Genomic DNA, 8503 nt, shown 5'->3' with positions numbered 1-8503 from the left:
CCATTACCTCAGCCAGGCACCGGTTCAGCACAGCCACTGCCTCACCTGGATTGGTGGAGAACGAGAGGCAGAGCTGTGTATCATCAGCATACTGATGATTCCGCAGCCCACACCTCCTGATGACCTCTCCCAGCGGTTTCATGTAGACATCCAAGCAAGGAAAGAGAAGTTTCAAGCTTAGCAGTTCTGTTGTTTCGTGCGGGGCTGCTTTCTGAGCACAGCATCGGGTAACTGTTCCTCGGCCCCACAGCAGCTGAGCTGTGGGATGCTACAGAATGCCATTGTGTTCCTAAACATCTATATGAAGCACCCGGAAGTAGTCATCAGGGATTTGGAGCTAGGTCCCCTCAGTATGTTGATGGATGCTGCTGCATCAGTGCCCAAAACCAGTGATGGGCTGGTAGAGAGACCATGAACTGAAACTGTATCTTGCCAAGGCAGAAATCCTGTGGGTGAGCAGTCCTTCCACGTGGGAAAGAGTCTCATTGGATGGGTCACGCTTCCTCAGGGAGATCAGGTTCAGCGCCCAAGGGTTCTCCTAGATCCCTCATTACTGGGGCGCCAACTGACCTCGGCTGCTTAGACTGCTCTTTAATGGTCTCACCAGCTACGGGTTCCTGGACTGGACTGGACTGGAAAAGAAGGCTGGTATATTAACAGTTTGTGTGCCAGAAGCCACTAATGGATACCTGTGAACTGTGGGGCTCGCCCATTCTTGATTGTTTTAAGGACCTATTTACAGGATGCGCTTTTATTTCTATGTGCTTGGTTCTTTTAGAAAACCCATTTCAATGTTTTAATATAGCTTTCATTTACGCAAGCACTTGATTTTCCCTAAGAGGTCATTCAGCTGTAGCGCTGTGCTCATTTTTTTCCTGAGACAAAGGATGTGGGAAAGTTAGAGAGGGAGAAGCCTCAACCGAGGAAGTCATGGAGTGAATGTACTTGGGAGATGAGTGAAATGACGGACTTTGCTCTTTCTCAAGAAAATATTTCGGTGGCATTTCGGTCAGAGAAAGGATCTTGTGAGAAGCCTTTGCTCCACCGCCGGAGCAAGCCTCATCCAGACGGGGAATAATACGACAAAGAAGCCTTTGTTGGTGTACAAAAGCCAATAGCCACTTGGAGTAGGTTTGCACAGCCAAAGGTTAGCAGCCTTTGCATTGGTAGCAGAGCAGAAGCAAGCGCCTAAAGCAGTGCTGGGGGCCGTTTGGTGCATCTGCCTCCTTCTGACTTCCTGTTGCCTAATCCCCCAGCACAGCAGAGGTCATAGGCTGACCTTCTGCCATTTGTCATAAGTGGGAAAAAATGGCTTGACATTTATTTTTAAGGGGGGGGAAATCCAGCTGCCTGTCTCTCTCCATCTCCCCTACCCCGCCACTCCCGATGTCAGTTCCACATCCCAGACTTGCTGGAGAGTGTGATGCAACATCAACTACATTTCTGAGATCCCAGTTAAAAAAACCGGGCCTCAGCTTCCAGGTGTTTGAAGGGTTCCATATGATGAGCTGTTTCCGACGGAATTGTTGCTCCCTTTATAAAGAGGCACCTCCAGCAAGCAAAAAGACGTGCATGAAGTTTTTGTGCCGGACAAAACATTAGGAAATAATGAGTGGTTACCCCAGCAAATGTGTCAGGGCAAACTTCTGGACCACACACAGCTCAGCCTGCTCCTCTGGAGTTCGGTTGTGTGAATGCAACGATGCTTTTGCCTGGCACACGCGTGGAGCCCTAAAGCAGCAACAGTGGCATCCGTCAGCATCTTGACCGTGCTGCTTCCCCACTTTCCACAACAGGCCATTCCTCATTGATCCAAGTCACTGTGAAGCTGCCCGTGATGGAAAAAGAACACACGAATGATTCATCGGCGGGAGAGCGAGCAACATCTACACCCATGCTTTGGCCATGGAAGGCTGGCCAGCAGTGGGTAAAGAGCCGTACTGAACACCGGACCTCCCCCACTGCTGCTGGAGGCAAACCCTTGCAATTGTGCGGTGTCTGAATTTCCCAGTGCAGCTACAGTGTCCCATGCAGGGAGTGTTTTCACTGCATTTCACGGTAGGATGGACCGCTTTTGATTAATTGCAGGACGGAGCTTTGCATCCCTGCTCTAGGTTTAAGCCTCGAGTACCCAATTATCCTCCCCTAGCAGGCAGATGTGGGGGCCAGAGGAGGTTCTGAGTGGAGCACCTCCTTCAATGCATCTCTCTCCTCTGCGCTTCCGTTCCCAGGCGTCTCTTCCTGGTGGACTGCAAAACGTAGTGACGGACCTTCCATCTGATCACTTTGTAGTTACGTGTCATACAGTCATCTCTAACGAATGGTGACCCTGTGAATGTCCTATTTTGGGATGTCCCCCAAAATGACCTGTCCCGTGACAGTCCTGCTCAGCTCTTGGCAACGTGAGGTGTGCCTTCCTTTATCTCAGGGCTGGCCTTCCTCTTCTGCCTCCCACTTCCCCTTGCAGTGTTGCCTTCTCCAGTGAGTCTTCCCCCAAAGTGCTACGATTAGACACATGCAGTGAAGGGACGGGTTTAACCACCCAATCAGCTCCAGCTGTTGGGCAGTATGGAAAGAATATAGAAGATCCATGGTGGCTGCTGACGACCCTTACGTGTTTCGAGGCAATGTGCCAGCTGTGGGAAACAAGAACTTGGACGCATCTGCTTTGCCATTGGAGAATGCCAAACTAGTAGTTTAGATGGACTTGGATCCAAGAGGGCTCTTCTTAGGTGAAATAAGAAGGGCGTTTTCATTCTTTTCATTTCACATTGTAATCCACCCCCTCACACACCCCACGCACAGGTTGCCACATAAGGCTGACTCAAGGCCTGTGCACCATTTTTAGTTCTCCAGAGAAATCGGCAGAAGGCGTGAGTGGAGGAGGCTGCCGTGGGAAGCGCCTGTAAAATGATAGAGTGGAAGACATAATCGTGTCATAATTGGTGAGGGATTGCTCACCATCTGCTTTCATGTAAGCAACATTTCCTAAATAAGATCAAGTGGATCCAAGAGATTAGAATCCCTGCCCCCTGCCACGTCTGGATACCCGCTTGTGGCCACATAGGTTAGAGGGTGCCTTGCATTAAAGCAAGTGCGCACAGCACCCGGCTGGGAGTGGGGCCCCCGCTAACTGGAGCAGGACAGAAGCTTTATGGAGGAGCATCTTGGCAGTGGTGGTACCTCCATTCAGCCCAAATATAGCCACCTTGAGCCTGTGCTCTCACCCAAGAGCTTTTATGCTTCTCTTCTTAATTTAGAGCCTTTGAGGATACAGGCCTGTAAGTTGTCCCTTTGATGCATGTTAAGACTCCATACTCGGAGGCTGATGAGCATCCAGTGCAGAGCGGAAGATGGAATCTCTGCTTCCTCACCCTCCTGCTGTGCATTTCTGCTCGATGGCCATTTTATCCTCACAACAACCCTAAGAGTCAGGTCCAAAGTTACCAAGTGAGTATTGTGTTGAGTAGGGAATGGGAAACAGATCTCCTGAGCCCCAGCCTTGGAACAAGAACAGAAAGGAAAAGAAATAGTCCTTCCTGACAAGTTGATTACCAGAAAGAAATAGCTGTTTTAAAAAATTGATCTACCGATTGCTGGGAAACAATTCCTACTTGTTGTAGTTAACAGGAAGCTGGTCTGGCTTACTGTCCAGGAAAAGAGGGCATTAAAAAAGATCTGCAGTTAAGCACATTTGAAGAAAAAGTCTGTGTTCAGAATGGCTGAAGAGCCCTGATACGAGATCCAAACCAGGCTGCACCTAGTCCAGCGTTCCATTCACACAGCGACCAGCCGACGGCAAAACCACAAGCGTCGCACAAGTACACCACCTGCCACCCACGTCCTCCAACATGCCTGCCTTTGCTGCTGCTTTTTTTCTCCATACCTTTTGTCTGAACCACCCAAAATTATGTCGAGAAGATGCCCGGTGCTCCTTGAAATAGCTGCACCTTTACGGGGACAAAACGCACAGCATTCACAAGAATTGTGAGAGATTCTCACAGCTGTGAGAATCTCATGAGAATTGTGACTGGGCAAAAGCCCTCCCCCAACTGAATGGTTGAAAGAACGTTTTAAAAATGAAGACGTAACCACTGGTACATGAAACTAGACTGGTTGCATTTCTGAAACAGCTTTAATTAGAAATTTTCCCATTTTACTGTGAGAATAGTCTATGTAAATATGATTGATCTAATTATGCAGGCCTTCTATATTTTTCCCTCAGGAAAATTTTTCTAATGTAGCCAAAACCCTCTTACTTGCTCACTCACTATAATTTGTGCAAGGATGTTGCTTAAAAGCAAAGTGAAGCTCCCTGAGTTAACCCGGAAAGCATGTGATTAACGTTCTAATTAAAGTGGGGTCTGCGATTTAGACAAGCTGAAGAATGCTTAGGGTACACAGCAAGGTTTGCTTTTCTTCTGGCTTGTTCTTCCCTAATGCAAAATACTTTCTCAAGGTTCTGTCTCCCCCGCCAACACACACACACACACACACACACACACACACACCCACCCACCCCTACCTTAGCATGAGGCCCAGCAGTAAATCTGGGACTTTTTAAAACAATGGCTACTTGTTATCATGTCCTGCTCCTTTTACATCATCCTGAAACTAATCAGAGCAAACTTACTTCAGGTCCTAAGAGGATATATTTTCCTGCCATTCTGAAACAAAGGTTAATTTCACACCGCCAGGTTTGGCTCAGGATTATTCCAACACGGGGCTGGCCCAGAGCCAATTTCATGCTACACATGTCTTCACTTACAACATGGTAAGCATGTGACCGACGCTTAATTTGAGCCAGGATACCTAGGGCTTTGTTCCAAAGCCCAGGGCCTGTTTTCGATGCCAAGTGAGACTCAGTCCTGGGAGTGAATGAATATGAAAAGTGTTTGTGTGGGCTTGTGCAGAATGCCAGAAGAGAATTAGGCTGTGCCACACTAGGATTAGAAGAAAGGCATTCCAAGTCAAAGGCATGAGTTTTGAGTTAGACGTGCGCCTGGCACTTTCATGTTTCAGGGAATCATTGCATGTGACAAAACAGCGTAAGAACATAAAAAGCACTCCAGCGGCATCAGAGCAAAAGTCTTCCCGATCCAGCATTCCGCTTCCCAGGGAAAACCAGCAGATGATTACAGGAAGCCTGCTGAAGAGGAATTGAAGACTCTGGGCCAGCTTGCACCATTTAATAAGCCACGGTGGCATCAGGGCTTCTTGTGACCTGTGAACCCAGCTAGGCTGGCTTGTTATCTGACAACAAGCCACACCGCTCTGGATTCACAGGTCACAAAAAGTCACGGCAACTGCCTATGATGGCTTGAAAAGTTAAATAGCCATTGGGACTCCCCGCAACGTCCTGGGCCTTGAAGAAGGCACCGTGCAGCGTGCCAGTAATCATGCAAACCAGCCTGGAGCCAATCAGCCGTCGTGGCCGCGGTGAACGGAAGCAATCTTTCTCTATCGCTCGCTCGCTCGCTCGTCCGCTTGCTGTTTCTCCCAACATTTGGTATTCTGAGACATGCTTCTCTGATGCAGCCAACATGATAAATGGCAAAGCCTTTGGAAACAGTGGCCATCACCACATCTTGGAGGAACGAATCCTGTGCATTAATTACTAGAAAAAAGTCCTCTCTCTTATCTGCCCAACTATTTCGGTGATCACAAGTTCTAGTATCTAGTAAAAATTCTCTCTGCCCACTTTTTCACTATCATGCAAAATTTTATAAACCTCTATTATTTCCCTTTTTGTTGAGCTCCTAAGTGGAATTGTTGAATGGATGTATTTCCTTAAGATGTTGAAGTGATCCTCCATCTTTATCCTTCATTTTAATTATCTGACACATTTTCACTCTGCTGTTCAGCTGAAAAAAAAGCTTGCCAAGCAGCTTCTAGGGGTCAGTAATAAAACAGGTCCTTCCTTTCAGCCACACTGTAAAAGACACAACTCAGAAGGTCAAGGGATTGGAGGCAGGAGGAAAAAAGTAAACTAATTGAAGGCACTAACTCTTAGCATGCTTCCTGACACAAGTTGGGGGTGTTGGCAATTCCTTCCAAACATTTGGAGGGCACCAGGCTGGGGAAGGTGCAAGACTGGTTGAAGCTGCAGTTTCAGGAATAGGCGGGACAGTCCCTTTCAAACTTTCAAAAGCCAATTGCTAATGACGAGCTGTTGACTAATTACAGCACTTTTCTTTGATTCACTTGGCTGATGTAACTCATTCATTACTTCAAGATGCTCTGCTCTCTGAAGGCGAAGCAGTCTTCCCTGACGTGAGGTGGCAAAGTTAGCCATATCACATTATAGTGTTTTATTTATTTCTTCTCTATACCGCCCAATAGCCAAAGATGTATAGCAATTTCTGTTGAGCTAAGCCCTCCGACAACAAGAGAACTATCCTTTAAGACTGCCTGAAGAACAATTGTAGGACCACTTCTCTTAAAATACACGCTGCAGGAAGGGGCGACCACTCGCAAGTTTCTGCCCCAAGCGTCCAAGGTACAAATCTCTGGGGGAGATGAATTAAGCATGAGCAAGAGGGAGATGCGAAAACAAACCAAAATTCCATATTGCTGCGAAGCGCCTCCTTGGGGGCACAAAATGACCCCCTCCTTTGCCCTGTCGTGCTGGTGGAAGACGCTTCCTGAAAGACCTACCTGTTCAGGTCCAAAAGGGAGCCACGCACATCTGACAGTAATGCCAGAGCACCAGCAAGCATGTGCTGAGCACATGATAAAACAATGCCAAGCATGTTTGCATCAAGGCAGTGGTGCAGCCAGAAGAGACGCCGAGCCCATGAGCTCGCGTCGAGCGCACGGCCGTGGGGGTCGTGAGGCCACCTCCACGCCAAGGTCTTACGAAGCGATTTGGTAGCATTGGAGTGCCAAAGCAGGAAGCGAAGGCCAGCTGCCAACTCAGCCGGTCTCGCAACAACAGGCTGCCTATCGAGATTTCGTGGCAGGAAGCGGTGGGCACCACCACGGTGCCGCAGCGCAGAGAGACGAGCCAGTGGCAACAGCACCCGGGCATGCAGTCCAGCCGTGCTGCTTCGCAGAGCAGGAGTCTGGCTATGAGAAAGCGGCGTGTAAGCAAACCAGGCGTGTCCTGGCAGGGCGCGCGAGAAACCACATCCGACTGGCCTTTCAGCGAGCGGGACGGGGCAGCACCGAGGCCGGCCTGCACTGGCACGGGACGGGGCCCCTGGCCACCACCGTCTCAGGGCTTTGGCAGCACTGGCACGTACATCTTGGCAAGGGATCTGCTCCACTGTGCCCAAGCGGCAGCTGCTCTGGCAGCTGGGGCGGCGGCAGCCAGGCCGAGGCGGAACGGTTGCGGCATGTTTGTGGTTACAAATCCACGTCAAGATTTGGGTCTTCAGCTCCAGCTCAGGAGTCAGGATTCCCCGGCAAGGGGTGTGTGGGCAGCCAGAGATGGGGTGGTGTGTGAGTACGGGGGGCATGAGGCAGAAGCAGGGAAAAGCCAGCACGGTGGGCCTTGCCCAGGGAAGCCAAGCTGCAGCTGATGGCCTGCAGGCAGGAAAGCAGCTCGGGCCCTCCTGGGCTTCCCCGAGGGGGAGGCAATTCATCCTGTGGAAAGAAAGGTATGGGAAGAACCAGGACATCGGGAGGCACCAGAGCGGCTTCCCTTCAAAGCAACATGTTGACCTAATTAACCAGCCATGCTGATTCACAGCGAGCGATAAATTAGTCCAGCTGGAGTCTCTCTCTGTTGCGGGATGGGGTGCTTGAGCGTCTGGACGGCGATGCCTTAACCTTTGGCTGCCCCCCTCCACTCTCTGGGACACCCCCGTCTGACCTGGACGACTGGGCGGGCTTCTCCCTTGGTTTCCTGAGGATCCTTCGCCCTAGGCCAGGCCCTTCCCGGCACAGGGGCAAGAAAGACGGCTCGGTGGGGCTGCAGCCCTGCCTCCCAGGGGACCCTTCCCTCCCGCCCCATGCCGAACTTCAAGTCCAGGGGGCTAGGCTGCGCGGGATCCCCCCGGATGAGCTGCGTTCGGCCCACACGGGCTTCCCCCGCGCATCCTTCCGCCTAGGATGCTCTCCGCCACCCTCTCCGCTCCCCTGGCCCAAAGCCCCTTCTGCAAGCGGGGCTGCCCGAGGGGGCGAGCCCGCCGAGCACCCACCGCGTCGCCCGGGCGCACGTGGGCCGCTTGCTCTTCCCGCGCGCCTGCGCCCCGCAACTTTTGGCACCCGGCGCCGTCCCTGGACGCCCCCGGCCGCGCCGCAGCATCCCCCCCGTCCCTCCCTCCCGCGCGCGCGCCACGGCGGAGCCCCGCTGCCCAAACCGCGGGCGCGCGCGCGCGCGCGCGGCGGTGATGTAATTCCGCGCGGCTCCAGCGCCGGATCGGGGCCCGCGGCGCCGGGGCAGCTGGGGAGCCGGGCCCGCCCGTCCCCGCGCGCGGCCGGGGCGGCGCCGAGAGGCAGCCGAGCCGAGCCGAGCCGAGCCGAGCCCCGAGCCGGGTGGGCGGCGCCAGGCGGAGGG

The sequence above is a fragment of the Varanus komodoensis genome, unplaced genomic scaffold, assembly GCF_004798865.1.
Source record: "Varanus komodoensis strain SLA01 unplaced genomic scaffold, ASM479886v1 scaffold26, whole genome shotgun sequence".
NCBI lineage: Eukaryota > Metazoa > Chordata > Lepidosauria > Squamata > Varanidae > Varanus > Varanus komodoensis.
This window is presented reverse-complemented; position numbering follows the sequence as displayed.